Source organism: Triturus cristatus, chromosome 9 (assembly GCF_964204655.1).
Source record: "Triturus cristatus chromosome 9, aTriCri1.1, whole genome shotgun sequence".
Lineage (NCBI taxonomy): Eukaryota > Metazoa > Chordata > Amphibia > Caudata > Salamandridae > Triturus > Triturus cristatus.
Window position 1 is genome coordinate 451,119,240 of NC_140592.1, and position 27,700 is coordinate 451,146,939.

Here is a 27,700-nt window from a genome sequence, read left to right on the forward strand (position 1 = left end):
AGAGTACATATTGAAGAGGAAGTTCAGGGAATCCCGAACAGCTAAAAGAGACATCAAGGGTGTGTGTGACAGGACAAGATGTGAGAATGGTCTACGAGGGGTATGGGTCGAATTGCTCTTTTTCCTCAAAAGGTTCATGCCTTCTCACAAAATCAGTGGTTTTCAAACAATCACAAATGCTCAGAGTTGTCAGGGCAGGGGGTTGGGAGTGCAAGGTTGTGTCACGGACAACTAAATATTTCGGTGTTCCCTTCACAAAAGGTCCAAAAAGTAGCAGCAAAACATGCTTTTCTAAAAAGGGAAACCTAAACATCATTGTTGTTAATTAGATCGGCATGAGGAAACAAACGCTAACCGTGAACGCCGATTTCCCTTCTCGCAATTAATTCCCTTAAAAATGTTGGTTCGCCAAAAACATACTTTTCATTTCATACATGGGACTTAAAGTAAAAAAAGCAATATACATCAGTTTTTAACCTTTCTTATGCACTCCAAACGCTCTTTTTTTATCTTGCAAGAAACGTTGGGCACACTTGAAATGTTGCAAAATACAGGCATTAATTGTGACCAATTGAAAATAAAGAAATATCTGTCTCTTACAGTAAATTCCTTCATATACTATTAAAATGCTTAGGTGGTTTACAACATTTAACAGAAGAACTCGGAGAAAATACGGTATCATTGTTTGGGGCTTCGCACAAATGTTATTATGCAACTGGGGTGGTCATGAAATAATTTGAAGATCACAGCACTCAAGGTATCCAACCAAAACTATATTTGTGCGTATGAGCATATATGTGAGAATTATATAGCAAACCCCTAGCCAGAAGAAACCGAGTGCTTTAAAGGACCGAAGGCTAAAAGAACACAAAAAAGCATGTCAGTTCTAGGAGGGAAAGAAGAAAGCCGATGATAATGTTCTTTGAAGAATTTTGACTTCAGATCACTATACCATTGAACAGTACAACAGTCAGTCAATAAATGCCAAAGAAGTAGTCCTGACACAGATTTGGCTCTAAGATTGCAGCCGAGATACGAACATCTGAAACAACAGAATTCGAGTCGATGTTGCTCACCAGTAGGGCTGACTTATAGCCCCTCTTCACCAGCCGCAAGTATTTTCCGGTGAGTGTGACAAGATTATGGATGGTTCTTGAGGAGAGAGGAATGGGACTTTGAAGCGAGCCCAGAGTAAAAGATTAGATTTATTTTTTAAGAGGAGCAGGTAAACACGTTAATAGGCGGACGCCATCTACAGGAGCAAAAACAAAACATTCTACTGCCCTCCCTAATTTGGAATGGTATGAAATACGGCTGCTTGAAACTACGTGGTTCAGCAAAACAAAGGCGATCACAAGGCCAAATAACAACAAAAACAAGCATTGGCCGCGTGACCGTAAAAGTAACGGCCACACAGCTGTGAAACTGATCGCGGTGTAAGCGAAAGTGATCGCGATCTGTGGTAAGCATGCGAGTGGTGCGCGCGCAGCAGTGATCGTGCTGAAAGGGAGGCAGATGGCGGCTGCGCGCGTGCACACTCGCGTTAATGCAAGCGCTAGGCCACCAAAAGCCTGTGGCAGCACTTTGGAAACCCACACACTAAATTTCTCGCAGAGCAGCGCATGCGCTGGTTCAACGAGACCAAAAAATGCATCATTTAGTAAAGATGATTTTTGTGTTTGAAAATATCACTTTTATAAAGTAGGAATTTTCTTGCTTAGTCATCCTGTGTGCCTCTGCTGGGTTTGTTGAATTGACTGTCTGACTTTGGAGTGAAGGGCTGGGGATGTGCATTCTCTTCAGGCAGCCATTGGGGGGGAGGAGGGTCGAGGTGTTTCCTGCCTTTCCTGGATAAGTCAGGGCTGGGCTGAATAGACCTGAGCTGCATTTAGAGTAGTGGAAGGAGATTTCCTTGCACCTGAATGAGCCTGGTCTGCTGTGGACAATGCTTTCTCCACCTCCTGCCAGGAAGCCGGACCAGGGAGGATCAAACTGGTTCGGGCTAAGCACAAACACTCTCTGCCTGAGAGAACAAAGAGAAATGCAGTATAAATATTGGGGCCCAGACCCCAGAACTCTAGAACTCGCTGGAATCAAGGAACCTGCCATGAAGAAGAGCTGGAAGAACAGCTAGCAGGAGTACTGCCCGCTACTGTGTTGTTGCTTTGTTGGGTTGGCCTGTAGTTGCTGCTTCTGCCCTGGGCAGTGCAAGGACTGGACTTAACTTTCTTTACTCGTGCTGAGTATCTCCAAGGACTTGAAGTAGACGTTGCCTCCTGTTCTGAACTCTCAGGGACTGCAAAGGCTTCACCGGCCTCTGGGTACTGCCTCTGGAACCGGGGTTTCAGCTGCCACAGAGGGGGGAAAGCAACCTCCTCCGTCGCTGGCTCCGTGTCCTGAAAGCACTGATGCATCTCGCACCACAACCCTGGTCTCATCGATGACCATCGCCGCTGCCACCAAGCTGCTGCTTGCACTGTGAACTGTGGGTACTGCACGCCACACCGCCTTGCTTCAGTTCGCTACCTTGGTTTCACCGATGTGGTTGCTGTCTGCTGACTTCGACATCCGTGACCACACCGTGGCTTGGGGGCACCACTTGTAAGTGTCACGTCACACACTGCTCCGTCCCACACCGCCCCATCCCACACCGCAGTCCGGACCGACCAACACCAGCTCCTCACAACCGGCTCTGTCGCCTGCATGTGATCAGTCAGCACCGCAATGAGAACTGCCTTCACTCCGCATCACTGCTCTGGTCTCACTGACGCCGCTGGACAACCGTCACCGAGCCGCTGCCTGCACTGCAACTTGAGGGCACTGCACGCCGCACCGCTACGCTTTGCATTGCAACCGCGACGGTTGCCATGACTGCCCCGCACTAACGGGTCGGCTGCTAGGAAAAGGTACTGTTTACGAGTCTGCTGATGCCACGACTGAAGCGGGCAGATAGAACTGATGGATTCTGTTGTTTTCAGCACTGCTGTAGCCCTGGACGGAGCTACCGACTTCTAGGAACAGCATATTAAAACTATTCTTACAAAGTGCATATTCCCAGATACTGTATGTTGGATTTTTATTGTTCTGGTCTTATTTTGAACATATAAAGTATTGGATATTGGTGTGGTGTCCGTTTTTTTTACTGTGTTACTGTTGGTTATGTACAGATGCTTTACACACTGCCTCTGAGATAAGCCTGACTGCTCGTGCCAAGTTACCAACGGGGTGTGCAGAGGTTGTTTCAGTAGTGTATCCCCCTTATCCTGACTAGGGAGGAGGGTCCAGATTTGGACAAAGGTGAAAACCACTGCCAACTAGAGACTCCCATTTCTAACACCCAGCCTTTAGGGTTAGGAAGGGGGAGTACACTCTGACACTTCCCCAAGGGCCCCCGATTTAGGGACTCCAGGACTCATTCCAGAGGAAGCCACCAGCAGAGCCGAGGGCAACTCCTGAGGGAACTGGTCATTTAGGGTCTTCTGGAAGGTGAGATACCTGCAGCTTTTGCTTCCCTGTAGCTTAATAGGAGGCTAACCAACGTGCCCCTGAAGTCTTCTCTTCTGTCCTGGGTTCAAGTGGGAGCAGGTCCAGTCCTTGGGGTTTCTCTACACTGGTGCAGTCCTCTTTGTGAAGTCCATAGGATTCAGCAGGTGCATTTCTTCTTCTGTTTTCCTCAAGTCTAGTAGTGTTCTGAAGGAGGCATCCAAGGTTGCCACTTTGATGCCTGGCATTAGCTTGTTGTGGGCCTGGTTAACTCTCTGTACAAAGGAAAAAAGTTCCCAGGGGCAACCCTACCCACTTTAACATCATTTCCAGGGTATTTGGCCCTAAGCCCTACAGTGCCCTGCTCTACCAAAAACCGACATGGCAGAATCTTTCTTCCCTTGGTCAGAGCTCTGGGCACCCCTCTGAGGTGGGTCTGGGGAAATGAGAAAATCACCCTGCAAACCAGTTCTAGAACAAGTTTTACCCCCACTGGGATTGGTGCCACTCTGGGTGCTTGAACAATGGTAGGGCAGTGTGAGTTACATCTGCCTGTGACAGGGGATGCCCCTTTGAAGCTTGTGCAATTTGTGGGCACATCTCCCAAGCCATCCTGTCAGGAACAGGTCATACTTCCTGCCAGCCAAGGCCCTTTTGAGCCATTCATACCAGCATACAGGCTACCAGGTGACAACTGGGGATTATCTCTGAAAAGGTTGCTAGAGGCTTTAGGCAGGAAAATCCCAACTTTCTAAAAGTAACAAAAGTAAACATCAATAGGAAACTCGATAGTCCAGTTAAGACTGGGTAAATACGTTATGTAAGGCAACAATGTCTCAACCGGTAATCACTTAAACAAGCATTGGCATAGCTTTTGGGACCTTATAAGTATTTAGTTATACAGCACAATATCCTTAGTGCAACAACATCAACTGTTGCATCGCTAAACACTTATAAGGTCCTAAAAGTGATACCTATTGGCTATGCTAATGCTTGTTATATTTCACCTAGGAACAATATACCCGCTCAGTATTTAAAAAGGGCCAATTTCATTCAGGTTCGACCAGCATTTGTAATCTGCAAATGCTTCCGGGAGATATCATTCTCAGCTTCTCACCTTCCTAAAAGTTGCTGAACCACCAACAAATGAGGAAGACAAACGCAAACATAAGGCAAATCACAGTAAATGGGAATAAGGAGAACCTAGTTTACAAAGGTGTCATCACACATGCCTAAAATAATTTCAAGGTGTCTACCCACTGTCCAATCCATGCAGGCTGCTTTGGACCTGTAATAAGTGCTTACCAATAAGAGCAGTTACAGCAATGAAAATGTATATATTTGCATAGGGAACAGAAACAGGATACACACAAGTAAACACAAAAAAGTAGATCTTAGTAAATAAATATTAATTCACTGAACACTGACCACAAAGCATCCCATAGCCCTAATCGTTCTCATGTCTGATTCTGCAGTCTTTCGCAACATAATGGCTACAACAAATCTTCAAGATGGTAATAAGAAATCTACAAGACGCTCACCAATCAGAAGTCGCTTTTACTTCCAAGCCTTTGAAATGTGTTTCTGTTGGTGCACCATAGTGCAACACAACCACCTTAAGTCGGAGGGCAATGTCAACATTTTAAGTATTGCACTGAAAATTGCAAAAAACAGTGGCAAGTGAACTGTTAAGCAAAATTATAAGTGATTACAAATTGAGAGATTGCTGCCTTATATAACTTTCTAAAAGTGGCATTTTCCACCTAGCAATTTAAAATCTGACAAGACAATCATATTTGATTTTAAACTCCTATCATTTGAGTACTCGAACCATGGTTCTAGCTATTCCCAAATTGAAGTTATGCATTATACGGTCTTATAATGTAAACCAGCGCTTTCCTTTGGGAGAGCTAGCCTTGCCACCTTGAAAAATGACTGTGGGTATTTTTCTCTGCCGGGACATGTACAAGTTAAGAACTCATGTCCTACTTTTTAAATACCATGTGCTCTGCCCTAGGGACATTTAGGGCCTATCTAAGGGCTGATTTATAAGTATTAAACATGAAGGTTTAGGCCTTTTAAAAGGGTGATTTTTAACAGGCTGAAATGGCAGTTTTAAATCTGCCATGCTAGGCTGCTGTGGCAGGCTTAGAGTCATGTTTTACATGGTCATTTTAGTAGTGACACAATAAGTGCTGCATTCCGCTAGTGCCCTTTAACGTACAGGCCCTGGGTACATAAAGTACCATATACCAGGGAATTATAGGTAAGTTAAATATGCCAATCAGGGGTTAGCCTGTGGTAAATAATTGACTTACCGGGACTTAATTTGGTGCGGAAACATAATAAAACAGCTCAGTAAATAAGAGGCAGAATCCGTGGTATTAGAGGTTCGGAATGGGCTTTATTCCAATGATCGATTATAATCGGTTGCTCCAAGTTCCGTCACCACGAAGGTTCAGGAAGTGAAGTACATACATTATTAACAAGAAATGACTTTTATAGAACATACATTACAATGAAGCGAATGTGGTAGGCGTAACAATTGATAAGGAAAATGACGATTCACATGCGTAACCGAAAATAGGCGTAATGAGGAGTAAAAAGGAACATAATTGGTTATGATGTCATATATAGGTGGATCTATAAGATTATACTTGGCATAGATGTGTGCGCAGCAGCATGACGTGTGATTGACGTGCAGCTAGGGGGTGAAGGGGACTTGACATTTAGCTCTACATGTGGAGACAAGAAGTCTGGGGGGTCAAATCAACCTAATCCCAAATCATATCTAACATCCTATGTTTAAAGAACTATGTTATCCACAAAGGGAGGTCTCTTCGAGTAGAATCTTATTCTATACTGACTATACTGACCATTAGTGCGTGTACAAGCGTCTAAGTGTCTACACTAGATGCGAGGGCGGAAATCTTCCATAGCAATAGGGCTATGAATTACTTTCATAAAGACAGAGAAGCCGAGCCTTTGCTCGGTAGCTGGAAGAATGTTTACTTAAACTACTAGACAGGAATGCATCGGGCAGGGAACGGAGCAGATAATTTCGAAGGTGAAATACAGTTTTTGGCAGAGAATAGGCTGATGTCAGGCTTCGTGAGCCGCGCAGAGAATGAGACAAAGTTCATGGTCACAGATGCAGGCTCAGACTGGAGCTTTCAGAGGCAGAAGGCAAGAAGAGTTTGATGACAGAATCAGGGCCTACTTGCCTGGACTGAAAAATGGCATAAGTGAACCATATAAAGCCGGTGGCCTTTCATACTTAGGAATGGAATATCCAGCCTATTCATGGCGGATCTGACAGAGGACAGGTTGACGGTGGACGCACATGTATTTGCGTCTTCATAACTGGAACTGGAGGGAACATACATGTACTTGTGATTCATACATGGAACCGTTGGGGTCCAAGATAGGGGACATAACTGATCAGAAAAATCCATATTTCCACATTCCCTCCTTGTCCCCTACTTGCCCGTCAAGAGATATCAATCTTCATCAATCCATTGATCTGTTCATATAACATCATTTGTTCTTCTTTCTTCTTCCGTGACGAATGAATTCTTGGTGGTGGAATACACGATGTGGCACACAGACCACAGATCGCTGGTCCACATTGTAGACATAGACAGCAACTGAATAGTATGAGAAGACCAATACCTAGGAAAGATAGGACCTTCCATCCAAAGGTAGATAATACACTCCAAAACCAACCGGACCAAGTCCAGGTGCCTGGGTTCTGGTGTATCTGGCTTACAATCTTATGAAGGCGAGTTATGGCCTTATATACAGATGGCGAATTTTCTGGTATGAAAATGCAACAGCTTGATCCGATGACCCTACAAGCTCCGCCCCTATCAGCCAGGATGACGTCAAGGACAAGACGATTTTGAAGCACAACAATCCGCATAGCAGATTGTTCTTCTGTTAAATTGCCTAAAGCGGAAATAGTTTCATTCACTACTGCTTCAAGGGTTCTAGTTAATCTACGTATCAGCTTACTATTAGTAACAGTACCTATATAGGGAAAGAGACCTTTATTGAAATCTGTGTATTTTTCCCATGCTGTTTCAGTGTAATCGACTATCGGGAGATCTCTCCTTACTCTACTATTTACTAAATGAATATTTCTGTGATAATCAGGAGGAGCTAAAAAAACAGGCGGCAGAAGGAATCCAATATAGCAAGTACCATCCCAGTCTAGAGGCAAACGTACATATGCCGTCTGACCACATATAAAATAGGAATGGCGGGAAGCTCTAAATGTGAACTTGCCTTGATCACTGAATTCTACTACAGTCGTGCATTTACTATGGCCCATATGTATGGAACCATTTTTCCTTACACATAGTTCACCCTTTACTGGAAATATTGACATAGCGGGCAAAACTGGAGTAGCTTCGGATTCGACATTTAGGATCATAAGATTAAGCGTGAAATTACCTAATCCATACACTTCATTTTCTAGATCAGTTCCGGTTCTCTGGGGAAGTCCCTCTTTGTTGGGGTAGCAGACCTTAAGCAAAATTAAATTCAAATTTCCCCATACCCAGTTATCTTGATAAACTGCAGAATTCGAATCTAGAGAATTAATTAAACTAAACCATGCTCCACAGGAGCCATTGTGTGTGAACGGGTATGGAAAGAAAGATAAAATTCCTTTATAATTCTGATAGGGAGGGAGTCGGCCACATATCCAACAATTTGTAGCATTGCTAACCTGATGGGAATGATGTAACATACTGATAAACGTGTTATTTCGCAGCGCAAATCTATAAGACAACTCAAGCGGAGGTAATTCACTAAAAGAATGTTCAGCAGTAACATTGTAATCATGCCTAGAAATAGGATAATATATGTGCAACAATATACTTGCAGTAATTATTAAAAGACTTAAGAAAAACAAAATTAATAGCGTCATTATGCAATGGCTACGCAGTGATTTACAGTACGCATGACGTTTCAACATTTTTTGCGATTTTCCATGATTCAGGTCTAAGGGATACATGTCGGAGACAGATTCAACCGCTTCACCTTGGAGAGGACTTAAACAATTAAATCGTCCGACGGTTTAGGCCTGAGTTTTAGTTTATAGAGTTCCTGACTGTTGGCCTCAGCCAAAGGTAGTTTTGAGTCAATGGGTGAAGACACACGAGGTGAGCTATTTACATCTGAAAGAAGTCCATGAAATTTCTTGATATGACTTGAATGCACCCATCCTTTTCTGCCTTCGATCTTCACGGCTGTCCTTGTGGTGAGCAGGACCAATTTGGGTGCCCTCCACCTGGGCTCCAGCTGAGTCTTTCGGTCGAAATTCCTCACAAGAACGAGGTCCCCCGGAACTACGTCAAGGGGTTTCACCTCAGTGTTGTCGGGAAAGGCTGCAGCTACCTGTGAACGACAAGATTGTAGTGCAGACATCAAGGAAGCCAAGTAATCTGTCAGCATATTACAGTCAATATCAGTTATTTTTCGTGGCATAGGCGTCCCCCACATATTTGGTGGTCTGCCAAAGATCACTTCATACGGGGATAGCCCTGTTCGAGAGTGTGCTACCATTCTTGTATAAAAGAGTGCAACTGGTAGTGCTACTACCCAGTCGACCCCTTTCTCCCTGCATATTTTGGACAATCTAATTTTCAGGGTCTGATTATGTCTTTCTACGAGACCTGCTGCCTCAGGGTGTCGGACACAGTGGAATTTCCACTGATAACCTAACAAAAGTGAAACATGTTTCATTAATTCGGATGAGAACGGCTGGCCGTTATCTGAGTGAACAACACGTGGTAAACCGTATCGTGGGAAGAATTCTCGAACCAACTGTTTGGCAGTAGTCGGGGCAGTGTAATCTGAAACCGGGTATGCCTCCGTCCACCGGGAAAGAGCACAAACAACTACAAGAACATATTTGAATCCTCGACATCGTTCCATCTGGATATAATCCATCTGGAGGACTTCAAAAGGGTGATTAGGAGGATGAAATCCACCCTGTTCTACGGGAACGCTTTTTCCTGGGTTGAACTGGCAGCAGATCATACAGGTACGGACCTTTTGTTTGGCTGCTGCTCGTAAATGTTTATTGAACCAAATGTGTTGAATGCTATCCAGCATAGCTTTTTCTCCTAGATGTGCTGGACTATGTATAGTGTTAATTATAACTTGGACCATTGAATCAGGAAGGAACCACACAGATTTTTCCTTCATCATCCATCCTTGATCCGTTTGGATCCCTCCTAATTCAGTCCATTTCTTTATTTCCTCTGGTGTAGCATGTGTCTGGATGTCAATTACGTCAAAAGTAGGGTCTTTAACTGTCATACAATGTGTCGGCATCGGGACTATTGTCTTTGTCATGTCGGATGTTTGTGTTTGAGCAGTCTGTTTAGCTGTTCTGTCGGCTAGATCATTGCCTTGAGAAATGATATCAGTGACTTTCGTATGAGCTTTACATTTCATAATTGATATTGTATTCGGTAGATGTATCGCATCTAATAAGGCATGAATGAGGGGTCCGTGCTGAATGTGGGCACCGTGGGAAGTTAAATAACCTCTCTCTCGCCACAGCACGCCGAAGTCATGTACAACTCCGAATGCATAACGTGAATCAGTGTATATGTTGACTTTTTTATTTGTGGCTTGAATACAGGCTTGTGTCAGAGCGATGAGCTCTGCGGCTTGAGCTGACAAAGTATTTATACGATTTGTTTCAATGACTTCAGTATCTGTTGTGACTGCGTAAGCAGCCACTAACTCTCCTGTATTTGTTCTCATACATGAACCGTCTACATACAATGTCAGGTCTGGATCTGACAATGGGACATCGGTTAAGTCTTGTCTGGGTTTCGTTGTTATAGTAATAACTTCAATACAGTCATGGGCTAGTGGGTCTGTTCCGATTACTGGCAAAAGTGTGGCCGGATTCAATGTGTTACAGCGTCTGATTTCTATATGTGGCTGGAACAATGTAAGTTCGTACCCTGTAAGTCGCGCTATAGTCAAGTGTTGTGTTTGCGTTCTATTTACAAGAACCTCTACTGCATGTGGTACTTGAACTGTCAATGGATGTCCTAATACTATGGCATCGCTTTGTCTGATTGCTAAAGCTGTCGCTGCCACTGATTTCAGACACGCAGGCAAAGCCTGAGCTACTGGATCTAATGTACTAGAAAAATAAGCACATGGTTTGTGTGCTCCTGCTTGTTCCTGTGTGAGTACTGACAAAGCAGTACCTTCGCGTTCTGTAACAAAGAGTGTAAACTGTTTTCTGTAACATGGCGTTGCTAAAACAGGTGCTTGACATAAAGCTTTCTTTAGGCTTTCAAAAGCTTGTGTATGTTCCTGAGTCCAAGGGAGAACAGTCGATGTGGCTGCCTCCTGTGTTGTCAATTGAATGAGTGGTTTTGCTAGAAATGCATACTGAGGGATCCACTGTCTACAGTATGAAGTGAGGCCTATGAAAGCCCGTACTTCCTTTTGTGTCTTGGGTATTGGCATGTTAGCTATTAACTGAATGCGGTCGGGTGTAAGCTGCCTTCCCTCCTTGGACAGCGAGTGTCCAAGATAAACAACTCGCTGGACACAGAATTGCAGCTTAGAAGGGGACACCTTGTGTCCCTTTTCAGCTAGGAATTGTAAAACTGTCAGTGATGCTTTCTCACATTCGGGTTCGCTTCTAGCGGTGATCAGCAGATCATCGACATATTGAAGCAAGGCAGTGTTAACTGGCATGTGGATACTGTCAAGTTCTCGTTTCAGTGCTTGGCTATAGATGCTGGGGCTTTCTGTAAATCCTTGAGGTGCGCGTGAGAATTTAAAGCTACGTCCATTTAAACTAAATCCGAACAAATATTGGCTTTCCGGATCTATTGGGACGCTGAAAAAAGCATTCTTGAGATCAATTACAGTAAAGAATGTTGCTTCGGAATCAATGGCCGTCAATAATGACGAGATATCTGGGACCACAGGAAATTGTGGCACAATGCACTTGTTTAATTCGCGCAGATCAATAACCAATCGGTATACTGGCAGGGCTTTTGGATCTGTTCGTTTAAGAATCGGAATTATTGGTGAATTACATACATTGGAGTCTGTTTCCACAACCACTCCTTGGGCAATGAGCTCGTCAATGATTTGCAGTAAAGCCACTACAGCATCTGGTGGTAACTTGTATTGTCGCATTCGTGGAAGTACCACTCCTGCCTTTAGTGTGACTCGATATGGTGTAACATTCATGCAACCAACATCAGTAGGGCCTTGTGCCCATAGATGTGTAGGTAAAGTCTGCAGTCGGTGATCCATGTCTCTAGATACATAGTGACCTTTAAAATCACGTAAAAACAATCTTACTCCTTCCGGAGAACAACATATTATAGCTCCTAGAGCTTTCAGTGTCTTTATTCCTAACAAATTTTCTGGACATGATTTAGTAAGCAATAAATCTGTAGTTCGGGTCAAAGGTCCTATCGTAAGTGGAAGAGGTTGTGACACTTCATTAACAATAGGTTTTCCTGAAAAACCAAGGGAAATATTCTGAGAGCCTGAGAGGGGTGCCCCTGGAACTTCACTACGTTTTATGGTTGTTCGACTTGCCCCTGTATCGAGTAAAAATTTTCTGTCTTGGCCTAATAATTCACTATGTACATAAGGTCCTTCTTGATCTACAGGGATCTCGATAAGGGGTAAGTCAACTTCCCTCTCTAGGCTGGTTCATGCGTATCGTTGGTAATCAGGATAGTCGTACTGTGCGGTCTGGTACAGTTGTCTTGTCGTGGTTTGTGTGGCAGCGACAGGCAGCGCTGGTGCAGCTGGCACAAACTGTACAGACTGTGGTGGAGCTGGCATGGACTGTGCGTGCTGCGGGGCTCCTTGTTCATTCTGATCCTGTCTAGGTGGCCGTGGTCTTTCTTTTGTATTACCTATGGCGATATTATGTTTCAAAACTGGACAATCGTGTACGTAATGGCCTGGCTTTTTACAATAATTGCATGTCCCTTTTACAGGTCCTGCTGAATCACCGGAATGTGTCATACCCTTTTTATGTCCTTCAGCTGGAACTGTCTGAGAAACTAGCATTTTCATTTTCGTGTCTTTCATGCGTCTGTGTTCATGTTCTTGTTCCTCTCTAATTCTATTGTGATGGTACTGTAACATTTGTAACATTTGTGATGGAGTGTTACCTTGCCAGGTACTCTCGAATTTTAATACTCTATTCTTTACTTGGGGCAGGGCATTTTCTACTAATTTTGTTACAAACAGATGTGGGTATGATTCGCTACTTGCTTTTATGCCACTATTTATACCAAAACATTTTTCAAATCGGGCATAGTAATCACTAGTGTCTTCATCTTGCTTCTGTTTACAGGCTGAAATTGTACCCCAATCTTCTTTTTTCGTAGTTAATAAACGTGGCAGTACCTGTACTAATAAACCTGGTAGTGCTTTAGTTCTATCCCCGAGTCCTGCTCCTGCAGTTCGGGCCTTTTCTTCTGCTTCTAATACGGACCATTCTATCTTTTGGTCTCCTACCTCCCACTCTTTTTCCCTGAGTTTCTCATAAATGCCAGCAGGCATCAATACCTTTAATATAGTCATAATGTCGGGATAGGTATACTCTCCCATGAGTAACATGTCTTTAATTTCTCGGTGAAAACCCGCTGGATCTTTGTCATGACTGGGTACCACTTTCTTCATTTCTAACAATTCTATTTTCGATATGGGCGTATATACAAATACGCGTTTAAACTCATTGTCCTCGCCCTTTATTGGGTGTACTTCTCGTAAAGGATTCTGTCTGTCCATGTAATACGTGGTTCTTTCCTTAATCGGTAGTGAAACATGTTCTGAACATGCAAAAAGGATGTACTGTTTTCTTGATTCTAGTATTTCTTTAATTAACTTAGTACCTGAACCTCTCCATCTATTCATGAGTAATTCAGTCAATATATCAGGTAAGAGACCAGGGTCCGAATGCTGACTCTGATATAGTATAAGGAGTTGTTGAATCATATAAATCCCAGCTAAACGCTGTTCATCTGGGGTGAGATTCAAGAATGTGCGTGTTACTGTATCATCACTATACTTTCCGGGACTGTCAATCCAATGGACAGCTGACCTGGCTAATTCTTGTTCATCCATAGAATCGAGAAAATGATAACCCCTTTGTTCTCGGAGTAATTTGTCAGCGGCTTGAAACGAATGCTCGTTAGACCTTATATGGACTATGGGTGTTGGGAAACTCCTGTTATTGTCTGGACATATCGGACGTATCGGGTCAGTAAAACATCTATTACTATTACAAGATCTTCCTCTACCTACATAGGCTATGGTGTCTGACTGTCCCGTGGGCAGTCCTGATCCTTCTTCCTCGCTTTGTTCGAACTGGTCTACCGCTAATCTTTCTTCGTGTAGGCGTTCTATTTCTTTACGGATCTTTCGGCACATGGCTATTATACAATTTTGCTTATCATGTCTTCCTTCTGATATATTCTGACTCCATCTGGTAAGAATTTGCATTGCTTCCGGGTCTACCCCTGGTCGGTCTTGATTTCTGATCACACAATTTATGAGGAAACGTAACAGTTCCCCCTGTATCTCCACTTTCTGATATTCCATAGCTCTGTTAATACATTCTGAATCTCGCCCTGTTTGAACAAAATGATATATATTATCTAGATGCGCAGTCATTCCTGGTAACTTCACTAAATACACTGCGGCTCGCCTGATACGCAATGATGCCAGGATCATTTCGTCCTCTTTGCCGGGCACAGGGTCATATCTACAATCTACAAGAAGTTCCTTAAGCGTACGGGCGTTTATGAGTTTGGGTGTACGTGAATGTGCTGACTCTTGACAAGTAAGTTTATTTATTCTGGGTGGCGTAGAAAAAATGTTGCTCGTACCTCCCGTAGCCCCATCTGGGGTGTCGGGTGTGAAAGGATTCGTTGAACGCGATACAGCAACTATAGGTGTGGACACAGCTATAGAAGTAGCTGTAGGAACAGATGTAGAAACAGATGTGCTTGCCGTAACTTGTTGCTGTAGAGATACGGGTACTGGATCTTGGCGTTGAACCTCCCTGGCAGGCGGTCTATGTGGGGCGGAATTAGCATATTCGGGAGCTGCGTCATCTAAATATGAGGAAAGAAAAACATCTTCTGCGGTTCTAGGATGCCCCTTAGGATGTACCTTTATTGAAAACAATGGGGTTGGCAAGTCTTTTGGTATCTCTGGAGTAGCCTTAGGTAATCCTTCGGCCAGAAGGGGATACATACCATTCATAAGGGCATTTCTTTGTCTGTCTACTTGTTCTGATTTCACTCGGATACCTACTTCAATTAATAGATTTTCTCGAACTTTATTTGAACTCTCTTTATTCTTCTCTTCCTGTCGGAGTGCTTTTTCTGTACGTCTATGAGATTCTTTACGCCATAACTCAACGGCATCTTTCTGTGACTGTCTGACTTTCCTTTTCCATAACTCTTCCTCGACTTTCATGATGCACTCTGCATCCCAGGTCCCCGCTGCGGGCCACCTCTGACTCTCTGGTAATTCCTTGGTGTAGTCTACCCATAAATCAAGAAATAATATAGCGTCTAAGCCATGTTTATGATACATGAAGTACCCTGGAGTGTCCCTAGGAGGAATAGAAACGGCTTCTTCGAGTACCCCCTTTCTTGTTGTGATCTGTCTTAGTTTCGAAAAGAGCGGCATATTGAGAACTGATCTGATACTTGATTTTGAACAAACTTAATACAGTAAACACGATAATGAACAGTCATTCACACCACAATATGCAGAACGTGCTTAAAACATTTAACATTTAACATTTACCTGAACATTCAATAATGATGACGATCTAAGGAAAACTTAAATCACTAAACATAATACTCGACATTAACTGAATCATTCTGAATTATATACTTGATATACTGCTATATACTTGATATACTGCTAAACAGTACAGATACACTGCTGAAACAGTGCAGACCGGATTTGTGTACCCAAACCCGTCTTGACCGGCACAAACTATGTGCACGTCAGAAAGCCTCCCCAGTAATGGTACTCACCGGGTAGCTCGGAAACGGAAGGCCTCGGAAACTGAACTGAACTTGAACCGGACTGGACTCGACTCGAACACTGCGGAGACTGGACTCAACCTGGGACTTCGGAAACTGGTGGGCCTCTGCATACCTCGGATCTTGCTCTCTCAGCTAGGCTCTGGTCGGGATACTTCGCACTTCTCACCGCCTCGTCTGGGTGTTGATCGCAGCCTCAGTCGCCCCCGCTTGACCGGAGGGAGATACAGGAAATCCTGCTGGTACGCGTTATTGTCCGTCCAGCTGTGGCAGGAGACCGGGCCTGCAACTCACCGCCGGCGCGTGAGATGAGAAAGTGTCCCTATTCGGGCGCCATTCATGTGGTAAATAATTGACTTACCGGGACTTAATTTGGTGCGGAAACATAATAAAACAGCTCAGTAAATAAGAGGCAGAATCCGTGGTATTAGAGGTTCGGAATGGGCTTTATTCCAATGATCGATTATAATCGGTTGCTCCAAGTTCCGTCACCACGAAGGTTCAGGAAGTGAAGTACATACATTATTAACAAGAAATGACTTTTATAGAACATACATTACAATGAAGCGAATGTGGTAGGCGTAACAATTGATAAGGAAAATGACGATTCACATGCGTAACCGAAAATAGGCGTAATGAGGAGTAAAAAGGAACATAATTGGTTATGATGTCATATATAGGTGGATCTATAAGATTATACTTGGCATAGATGCGTGCGCAGCAGCATGACGTGTGATTGACGTGCAGCTAGGGGGTGAAGGGGACTTGACATTTAGCTCTACATGTGGAGACAAGAAGTCTGGGGGGTCAAATCAACCTAATCCCAAATCATATCTAACATCCTATGTTTAAAGAACTATGTTATCCACAAAGGGAGGTCTCTTCGAGTAGAATCTTATTCTATACTGACTATACTGACCATTAGTGCGTGTACAAGCGTCTAAGTGTCTACACTAGATGCGAGGGCGGAAATCTTCCATAGCAATAGGGCTATGAATTACTTTCATAAAGACAGAGAAGCCGAGCCTTTGCTCGGTAGCTGGAAGAATGTTTACTTAAACTACTAGACAGGAATGCATCGGGCAGGGAACGGAGCAGATAATTTCGAAGGTGAAATACAGTTTTTGGCAGAGAATAGGCTGATGTCAGGCTTCGTGAGCCGCGCAGAGAATGAGACAAAGTTCATGGTCACAGATGCAGGCTCAGACTGGAGCTTTCAGAGGCAGAAGGCAAGAAGAGTTTGATGACAGAATCAGGGCCTACTTGCCTGGACTGAAAAATGGCATAAGTGAACCATATAAAGCCGGTGGCCTTTCATACTTAGGAATGGAATATCCAGCCTATTCATGGCGGATCTGACAGAGGACAGGTTGACGGTGGACGCACATGTATTTGCGTCTTCATAACTGGAACTGGAGGGAACATACATGTACTTGTGATTCATACATGGAACCGTTGGGGTCCAAGATAGGGGACATAACTGATCAGAAAAATCCATATTTCCACAAGCCAAGTGTACTCATTTTAAGGTTCAGAGCACATACACTGGGTACTGAATGGCAGCACCACAGTGTTCAGAGTCCATCCATCAATAATAACATCTAGAAAAAGTGGGGGTTGATGGCACAAAAAGGACATTATCTTACGCCATCAAAGTAGGATGGCATCATGGATCACACCTATTCCATGATGTCACCATGTGCTATACCGTTAACGTATGCCAACGTTAAAGTAATGACCCACCTGAAAGATCCCCCCCTTGAAAAGAACAACAAAAATTCACGTTTTTTAAAATGTCAGTTTGAATTACTAAAATCACTACATGTTCAGCAACCCATCAATATCAGTGATGCACTTATTCAACACCACTACCTATCTTGAGGAAACCAGCTGCCGACCCATTAGATACCTAAAATTATCATCCCATAGTCGTGCTTCCATTCTCAGTTAAAATATTGGAACCTCATGTGAATGGCATCCTTTTTGCATACTTGGACCAATGATGCAGGGCAATCTGGTTTTAGATCAGCCCACAGCACAGAAAAAGTACTGGTTACAGTGGAGGATGAGCTGTGTTGGGCTTTAGATTAGGGTTATTGTGCCATGCTCATCCATTTAGGTTTGTCCGCAGACTTCAACACTGTGTCACGATATACTAAAATAGAGAATCGGTAAACTTGGTCAAGGCAGGGAAATGAATTACTGCATATCTTCATGATAGGACTCAGAGTGATAAAACTACCGCCATATTCTCGGAGGCAGTCCACAACAAGGGTTAACCCTAACAAAACCTGGAGACATGGGGTAAATCTTGTTTATCGAGGAACAAGTGTCCCTAATTAGAAATTATATGGAAATATATTAGTATAACAAAGTTTTAATATCAAACATAGTTAAGGAAATTTCATATAATGAGACAGACAACGGTTTTAAAAATCTTATAGAAATTGTCAGTTAGAAATCACTACCAGTGACATGGTTTTGTCAACTGAAAAATAGGACACCAATGTCACCTCCTCCGCGATAAAATCATTCACTGATTGGCCATGACAAATGCTGAATCAAACGAAACTCCTTCTTGGGAACTACCCGGATTGGAAACACAATCAGGTTCTCCATAGGCCAACCTAAGAACGGACCCACCATTCTACCCTCCCGAACCTCCTTAATCAATTTGTCCCTCACCACCTGCTTGTGCTCTGTGGCTGAATGCAAATTGTCTGCCCACCAGAGAATCCTCAGATCCTTATATCCCAAAAGAAAACCCAAGGGAAAACCCTCTGGCAACAAATCTGCATCCTCTGTTCTCCTGTAAAATCCCAGCTAGTACTCCAACCCCTCATGGTTAACCAGAGTACAAGCCCTTTGCACCAGGTCCATGGACCCCTTCTACCCCTTCTTGAGCCTAAGCCTTGCTGTTGGTATCCTCCCTGGCATCCCCCATACTGCTGCCACTGGCTCCCGCAATTGTTGTTAAACGCACCTCATGCCCCGTAGCAATTGACAAGGGGGGGTTTCCGGCACATTTTGAGCATTTGTGGTGGAATTTACAATATTCCTACGTGCACAACTCCTTGTTAAAATCCCATCACATCCCTCAGGACCCCGGTAAGGATTTAGAGTGCCCACCCATGTCTCCCCGGGTGGGACCCCCCTGAGATGGGCGATACAAAATGGGCATGCCACTGGTCGTTAAAATGGTCTTAAAATGGTCTTCCCTCCCTTTGCAGCCCCCATGGTGTGCTGCCATAAATCTGAATCCAACTCACCCCATTTTGCTTCAGGGTCCCATGCCCAGTGGGCCTGAAATTCCTCATCATTCTCCGCCCATGCGTAGCCCCCCCTCGTGATCTGGGCCTTCCGTATCACATCCATGTACTTGAACATAGCCACGCAGCGGTCCGGCTATTTTTTTGCAATAAACGCTAGCATAGATAACAAAAATGCTGCTGTCAATGCCCTATCGTAAGCAGAACTTTTGGCCGCTAGGCCAGCTCATATTCCTCCTCTTTAGAACCTTCCTTCAACTGCACCTCTCTATTCAGGTGCTTTAACGTCTCCACACACTCCCCTTTCCAAATGCGCTTTTTTGTGCTCAACATCAAATGCTCCCCCAACGACTTTGTCACCCCCATAAAAGGCAGTTTTTACATTTTTAATTCTTTGCTGCCTGACCCATCCTTTTTCTCCTCCCTCCGTGGCTGCCCCGAGTCCTCCGTTTTGATAATGGCTCAAGTACCTGTCTGCTTGTCCATGCCCACTCCCATGTCTTTCACAACCTCTTGCACCCCCGCGCTCACATCCACGCCTGTGGAAACCATTTTAATAGCAGGATCCTTTCTTGCGTCCTCACCTGGTGTCACTTCTGGTGCCCGTGCCGTTGCCATCGACTTCATCAGGCCTGTCCCCTCTTTCCCTCCTCTGTTGGCACATTCTCTCTGTGCCTGTAACACACTAGGCATGACATTAGAAGACCCCACCACTGCTGACTTTAGGTTCCTCCTCCCGCAGCTCTCCCTCTTCCAGACTATCCTCATCATAATGCAGTTTGATCCCTTCCAACAGGTCATCCAAACATTCCCATTCATCACACAGCACCTTCTGTGCTATGCAACCTTCGAACTTTACTGTGGGGTTGCAACACCCAGCTCCTGGGAGGACCGAAGCGACCCTGCCCTGCCGGCACACCGCTGCTCCACATACCCTCGCTGCATCTCGTCTGCCAGAGGCCATTCTCGACCTACCGCCTGCTGGGGCCAATGAGATTGTTCCTGACCTTCTTGTGTTGGCTGCGTCAGGAACCTCGCCGCCTGTGAGCCAACCATGCTCGGCCCAGCCCGCTATTCTCCTCAGTGGTGTCGAGCTACCCCCAGGTCTACAGAGTCTGGTTCAGCGCACCACTCCCTTCCCTGAAATACAGAAGGCAGGACTGGTGTGCTGACACCCCTCACCCTGTTCCCTACTGCTCTCATGTTCCACAACATACTCCCCCCACCCTTCCAGGCTGAGACAACAAGGGAGCACCCTCACCTCAGACCCTCCCCAGGGGACCATACCCCAATTGGTGTCCCTTGAAACCACCAACCTCTTGTCCCCCTGGCTTTTCACTTCCAGGTCCTCCTCCTCTTTGCTCCATTCCAGCATCACTGCTACAATAGTGGAGGCAGGGCCTGCCCCCTCGCACCCCATCTGAGGAACTTCCCCCCTCCTATACCTGCCTCAGACCCCCCCCCACATTGCAGGGACCCACCCTTACTCAAATAACCATCCAGCTGAGACACCAGGTCACCCTCCCTCCCAGTATCTCCCCCCTCCCAGTGTCCAAATATGTCAAAGCCCGCCAAATTTGGGCTATCCATACCTGCTTCTGCCTCTCCTGGCTCCCTCTCCACCTCCATGGGACCCCTTCCAATCGGTACCTGGGACACACTTGCAACTTTTCGCCTTTCCACGACATGCTGAATTCCACCTGCCAGCTACCCAGGAATCTCCCAGCCCCTACTCCCCCATCCCGCCACTCCCTCTCCCCAGACCTGTCAGCAATGTTCCCAGCGCCTTGTTCCACTGAAGCCTACTGGCTACTGGGGCCGCTTCCTCCTGCTGCATACATAACCGCGCATGCAAAAGCAACAATTGATGGACGGAATGCTGGACAATGCAAACATTCACCCCCAGTCACAAGGATGGTTTAATCCATCATTCTTTTGCTCACAACAGTCCCCCAGTTTGGGCCCAGCCATATGCAAATCAGTATTGACCCTGTTATTTATGGGAACAGTCCAGCCAGAACTGCCAAGCCAGGTCCTTCCTGAACCGAAAACGAGCATACTGGGACCGGTTTCAGGGCATCACACTTCATCAGCCAGGTTAGCTTAAATCCAGTGGTGTAGTGAGCACAGGACCCAGATCTGGGCATACCCTTCCCACTTAGGACCACATATACAAAAGAAACAAATGATGTACGGAATGCTGGACAATGCAAACATTCACCCCCAGTCACAAGGATCTGAGTTTAATCAATCATTCTGTTGCTCACCACACTACCCGTGGGCGGCTCTTCTGATGCCACCTGTTTTCTGCCTTTCCTTACGGCTGCAGCCCCGCAAATGCATCTCCCGTCCGCCCGCCTTGTCCTGCTCCTCACTCTGGATCTCAGCCGCACCTGTGAAAAACTGAGGCTGACACTGGCCAGCGCTACTGCAACGCACCCTCTTCGCACCTTCCTCACCAACCTCGCATACCTGGCCCCAGCAGCTGTGTGGTGATGCTCTGACTAAGCCCTGGCCCCCGCCCTCAATGAGGCCTCCCTGCAGGTTGCGGTGCGGCCATGAACGCTCACCTCAGGATCAGCTGCTCCTGCCAAATGACCTGACTGTGGCGGAGAGTAGGCAAACATCACTACCACCACCCTGCAGAGGCCAGGAGAGGCAGACTAGCCTCAGAGAATAGTGCATCCCCCACCACGAGGCATCGCTTATGCAACCAGATGCTCGCTATTCGCCATGCAAAGTGCTCCAATTATTACCCTCACAGTTAACCAACTGGTAATCAAACAAAGTTAACCCCTGCAGATAAAGATTAACACTACACAAAAAACTACCAGCCACCAGGTCACCAAAACCTAAAATGGTGACTGGTAGCCAAAGTTAACCCCCCAAATATACCATGGGCTATTTTTGACCCATTGCATAGCCCAACACAAAATGTCAGTCTTTTGACTGCATCACCCCCCAATCTGTCCGGGGGGGGCAGACTTCCCTTCTTTTAGCTGCCCCCAAACCCCTCTTGAAAATTCAATGCTGGAGTTGAAATAAATGGCCTATGACCTTTAACAGAAAATCAGTTTGTCCATTTTTTTTTAGTCCTTAGTCAAATAACATAAAACGCAACTTGAATAAAGCACTACTAGTTAGTTGGATGGAGGTAGAAGCAACATAAACTGTGCAGTATTTTTAAACCTCAAACCTTACCTTCTATTGCACCAGAAGCTATGATCTCTTGCGTCTACAATGAAAAGGATCTGAGGCACAGGAGTAGTACTCTGCATGTGTGCAGTGGGAGAACCTGCCAGCTGCCATCTTAGGGAAATAATGAAACTGACAGGGGAAACAGGGGAGGTGTTCTAGAAATGAATGGAAAGTAAACAGTGAATGTGATGCCAATCTGGAGTGGAGGAGCCACAAATAGAAATGTTGGATACAACTAGAAAGATCTAATATAAAGAAAACAAAAAGCGAGGAGTCAGAGAAAAGTGGTAGGTCAACAGGAGCATATTGATGATAGAAATGGAAAATGTCTATAGATAAATAGGCAAAAGTGAGAAAATCGAAATCTTGAAAATATAATCAATTACACTCAGAAAGGTCAATCAAAGACCAAGAAATTAAAAAGTAAAGCTAACACAAGGTGTGCCAAGCCTCCATGTGATTGAGGCCTAAATTCACAGTGCTGCATTCTATGATCCATTTCTGCTCATCCTTGTTCAGAAGATGTACGATATCACCTACCCTGCCGGGTAGTGAGACCACTGTGATGACTTGCTAGCTAAGATCAGATTCAGAATGTTTTTTATCTCTGAAATATTTAACCAATGGAACAGAAAGAACCTTGCACCTGAGCCTACACCTATGCTAACAAATACGGACCCTGATTTTCTGGGTGGTTTGGACAATTTAAAGAAGTTTAGAGGGGCAAAAATGGCATAGCCACAATTATTGATGTTGTAGTTTGAAAAATGTTAGAGTGTGATTCTAAGGTTGCTAGAAACAAATTAATTAGTTTCAATTGTGAACTGGCCTACACTGCATGCGTTGACCACATTTATAGAGTCCCAGAATGGTGCAATACCCCAGAGGTTTGTGAGGGTGTGTGACTGATTGGTGGAAGGGAGGGCATCGATCCAAATTCTTTTTAACATTCTTGCCTTTTTTTAAAGTGAACATGGGAGGCTCAAGTTCACCTGTTATCAAAATATGGCACTGTACTTAATGCACTTGGTCACAATATTTAATATAGGAGAAAGAGTAGTGACACAAACAATTTTATTCTGTGTTTTCCTTTGATTGGGTGACAGAATTGTCTATTGGGGCAAAACAACAATCTTTTCATAGAGCAGTTCATAAGTCATTGGGGATATGCCCTAAGTAATAGTTTGGTGGACAGCACTCCAGCTTTCTTAAAAAACATTCACATTAACTTTTACAATTGTGCTTAATCCTGAGAAATTGGCCATAAGGAAATGAGTCTCACAATGATCTTTGATGGAGATTGAACACAGAGACCAGGGGTGAGTGAAACTACCCCTCCCTGCGGCCCGTGAGCCACCAACATACTGTTTGGGCGCCTGGAGGCGCATAAAATGCGCCTGTGACTCCCGTAGTGCGGGATTGAACACGGAGACCGGGGATGAGTGAAACTACCCCTCCCAGCATCACCTGCGGCCCGTGAGCAGCCAACATACTGTTTGGGCCCCTGGAGGCGCATAAAGCACACCTGTGACTCCCGCAGCGCAGGATTGAGCACGGGGACCGGGGGTGAGTGAAACTACCCCTCCCAGCATCACCTGCAGCCCGTGAGCTACCGATATACTGTTTGGGTGCCTGGAGGCGCATAAAGCGCACCTGTGACTCCCGCAGCACAGAATTGAGCACGGGGACTGGGGGTGAGTGAATTGCCGGTTTCCCTGCAACTGATTTTATAATGGCGAAACAGTTGGCTACACTGGATAACTACCTTGTTAAAGTGGTAAATCAAATAAATAATGATCGGAGGAAATCCTTGGGGCGCGGGAGTTCACCCTTACCTGCGCCGCTTCCTTCTCCCCCTGTGGATGATGGTGCATTGGTTCCTGGTGCTGCCAGTGTTCCTGGGGCCGTGTTGGTGGGTGCACCGGTCCCTACTATGGAGTCGCCGGAGGTAATTATTGAGACCCCAGAACAGTTTGTTGAACTAACACCGAATGTTTCGATTAATACCCCCGAGCAGTCTATTAAGGCGAAGAGAGAAGTTAGGGCATGCAGGAAAGGGCAGCTCAAGTACGGGGGGCCTAATATCAAGAAAAAAACTGTTCCTACATCTAAGAACATTGTCCGTAATATGGGGACCCTAACGGAGGACTGTGCTGCCAACTCAAACTCTGAGCAACTTGATATTCTGGTCAGTATTATTGAGGCCAAGTTTGTAACACTTGTAACACCTCTGGTGGACAAATTAGACTTAATGACAGCTGAAGTCTCTAGGCTGGGTAATCTTTTGTCTGTTCATTCCGGTAATACTGTATGTTCTAGGCCAAATGAAAGAGTTGTGTCAGCTAGTAATGTTGGGTTACGGTACCAAGAAGGCATAGTGGGCAAGGTAGTTACTCCTATCCCCCTGGCAGATCAGCATAAAAAGGTAGCGGCAGCCCCGTTGCCGGTGATTCAGAGGAATAAGGTAACAGCAGTCCATGTATCAGCTGACAATAGTAGGAAGGCCACAACGATACAAGCCAGTAAAAAGGAGGTGCCAGTTTTTAAGGGTAGTTATATAAATCTCTCCCCTGACTGTGCACCCTATGTGGTTGTTCTCACTAATGTTCCACCTTTAGTCCCCAGCCTGTCTACGCCATATCATGAAAATGATGATTCTTTAAAAAATAAAACTATTTCTTGGTTACACAGACAATGCGGGTTTCCTCTGAATTACTCTGATCAAATACTAAGCACTAGAAGAGTAAATTGGATTGGCAACTCAAGGAAAATCTATAGGGGCGATTGTGTTATTGTGAATTTTAGATATCCACAACATGTTGCTACCGTTTTACTTAGGGCTGCCTCTTTAACCCCTGATGAAGACAAAGTGCATGTACACCCACTGGGTTATTTTTATAACCACTTGAATAATGCACCTCAGCTATCAATAGAGGTAGACCCCTTTTCCCCATTCCTTTTCCAACCTTTGAGGTTCCAACATATAATAGATTTCAAGGTTTTAGCTCTTTGGACCTGAACGATTGACAGTCAAAGGTTGGTGGGTTTAATGCGAACGTACATGGGGCTATGTTTAACATGATACCACGACGGGGTAACATTGATATCACGCCTGCTACAAATGGGGCCACGAATGATCTAATCAGCACCTGGCCGCAGCATGTGCCCGATGTTGAGAGGGTTGCAGCCAATTCGACTGACACCTGGGCCGGGTATACCGACGCAGGTCCAGCCGAAGACAGGCCGGATCGGATTGTAGATATGGTATACGATAACCAGACCTGTATCTCTGAAAGTTGTATTCAGAAGGGGACAACCATGGTGAGTTGGAATATAGCAGGATGGGCTTCAAAGGAAAACAATCAGGGTTGGGTGGACCTAGTTGGGTCGTACGATATCCTCTGTTTGCAGGAAACGTGGTGTACCAGTAAACCTAGTGTTGATGGCTTCGCCTGTTACAGCTTGGAAGCCATAGAATCAAGACATGGTAGAGCTAAGGGCGGCTTGCTTTTTCTGTTGTCCGTGGATTTATCACTTACAGTTGTTAAACATATAACTGTAGGAACACACTCACAAATTCTGTGGGTTAGAGAAAAGGACGGCCACGAGGTGGTGTTAATAAATTTTTACAATAACATTTTTAATAATACCCGACATCTAGTTATTGAGGAACTAGAAAAGGCACTCATGAGGCTTGTTACCGAAGCAAAATGTTCTTTTAACTTCACCTGGTTAGGTGATTTTAATCTTACCATTTGCCCTTTGTCACTTTCTAGGGCATGTGGAGTGCTAGACAATAGTGATAATTATATATCACATTTTCCCCATAATGCATATGGTGACGCAATTAACAATCTCATGGCAACTTATGATGTAGAGTTACTGCAACCTGGTAAGGATGCAGATGGCCAAGCTATTACCACTTATACGGGAAGGAACCTTAATTTCCTCATTGATCATGTTATGGTGTCATCATTTATTGTGCCCAATTTTCAGACATCAGTAATACAGGATCCTACACTTAGTGATTATAATCGTATCGTAATGGTTACTGAGATATTGAAGTGTAGCAGACAACAGGTGACAAAAAGTCTGTGTAACATTGAGTCACATAGGCGAAATGGAACACGGTTGAGATGGAAGGGAGATAAATCGGCAGCTGTCATGGGTATGATCGTATCTAAATCCTTGGTTGAAATTGAAGGCATTCTGAATCAGGATAGTACATCTACTGTTATCATGAATAACTTTATCAAAATTAATAAAACTATTGAGGGTGTCTTCACCACTAGTAGGACGGCTAAGTCCCATCAGGGAAAGGGTTGGTTCGATCATACATTTACCTCTATCTCAACCCGACTGAAACAGGCCCTAGGAGTTAGGCCTAGGGATAAAACCTTGGTTGCCTACTTAAGATCTGAATATAAATTGGCATTGTTTAGAAGGAAGAAGGATTTACAACAAGAAGCGTGGGATAACCTATCGCAGGCGGATGAAACTTCAGATAACTGCCTGTTCTGGTCCACGGTTAATTCTCCTTTTCTCAGGGACGATAAAGTACCACACCTTGTATCTAATGTTGGTAGCGAGGCCTGGATTTCTCATTTTACGGCCATATTTCAAGGAACAGGCCCTATTGATGTTGAACCAAGAATTTGGCCCATAGTCCCCCTAGACATTACTCTGTCAGAAGTTGAGAACAGTATTAAGTCTAGTAAGGGGGAAGGCGCAGGGCCCAGATGGAGTACCCATCGATGTTTATAAGACAGTACTACTGATGTGGGGACCCATACTTACCCTGGTACTGAATGCTGCCGTAACAACCCTGATTCCACCTACATGGGGAGATTCGATCATTGTCCCTATTTATAAGAAAGGGGACAAGGCGGTAGCTAGTAATTATCGTCCGATCAGTCTGCTCGACTCCTCAGTAAAAATTATGAGCAGAGTATTGTTATTTAGGCTGGAAGAGTGGGCGGATGCAAATGAGATCCTGGCAAGCTCGCAATATGGGTTTAGAAAGGGACGTAGAACACTAGATCAATGCCTGAACTTGGATTTAATTATCGGAAAGTATACTAGGGCCAAGCCAGGCACATTATATCTTTGCTTTGCTGATCTAAGCAGTGCATTTGACCTAGTGGACCATTCCATCTTATGGTCAGTCCTGTTGGAACTTGGCGCACCAGAGGCTATCATTTTTTTCTTAGCAAGATTATATGATAGAATGCAAACATGTGTGCGTTTTGGGGTAGGAGGGGAGTGTACCCCAAATTTTGACGTAAAACGTGGGATAAGACAGGGCTGTGTCCTAGCCCCTTTTCTGTTTACAATATTTATTAATGCGGTCGATTCAGTTAAAGCAGATGCTCCCCAGATTGGTGGAACAGGCGTCCCAGTTCTGCTTTATGCGGACGATGCTGTGCTCCTGTCCCGGACCCCGATAGGTCTGCAGGGACTAATGGACTAATGGACCAGTTTTCAGACTTTATCAGTGAACGGAGGCTAGTCATTAATAAGAGTAAAACTCACACTATGGTTTGTGGTACTAGAGGTAAAAAAAATCATGCCTTTTTTATCGATGGGGTGAAAGTCCAGGATGTGGATAAATTCTGTTATTTGGGTGTTATCTTTTCTCATGATGGTAGTTGGTCCCATGATTTA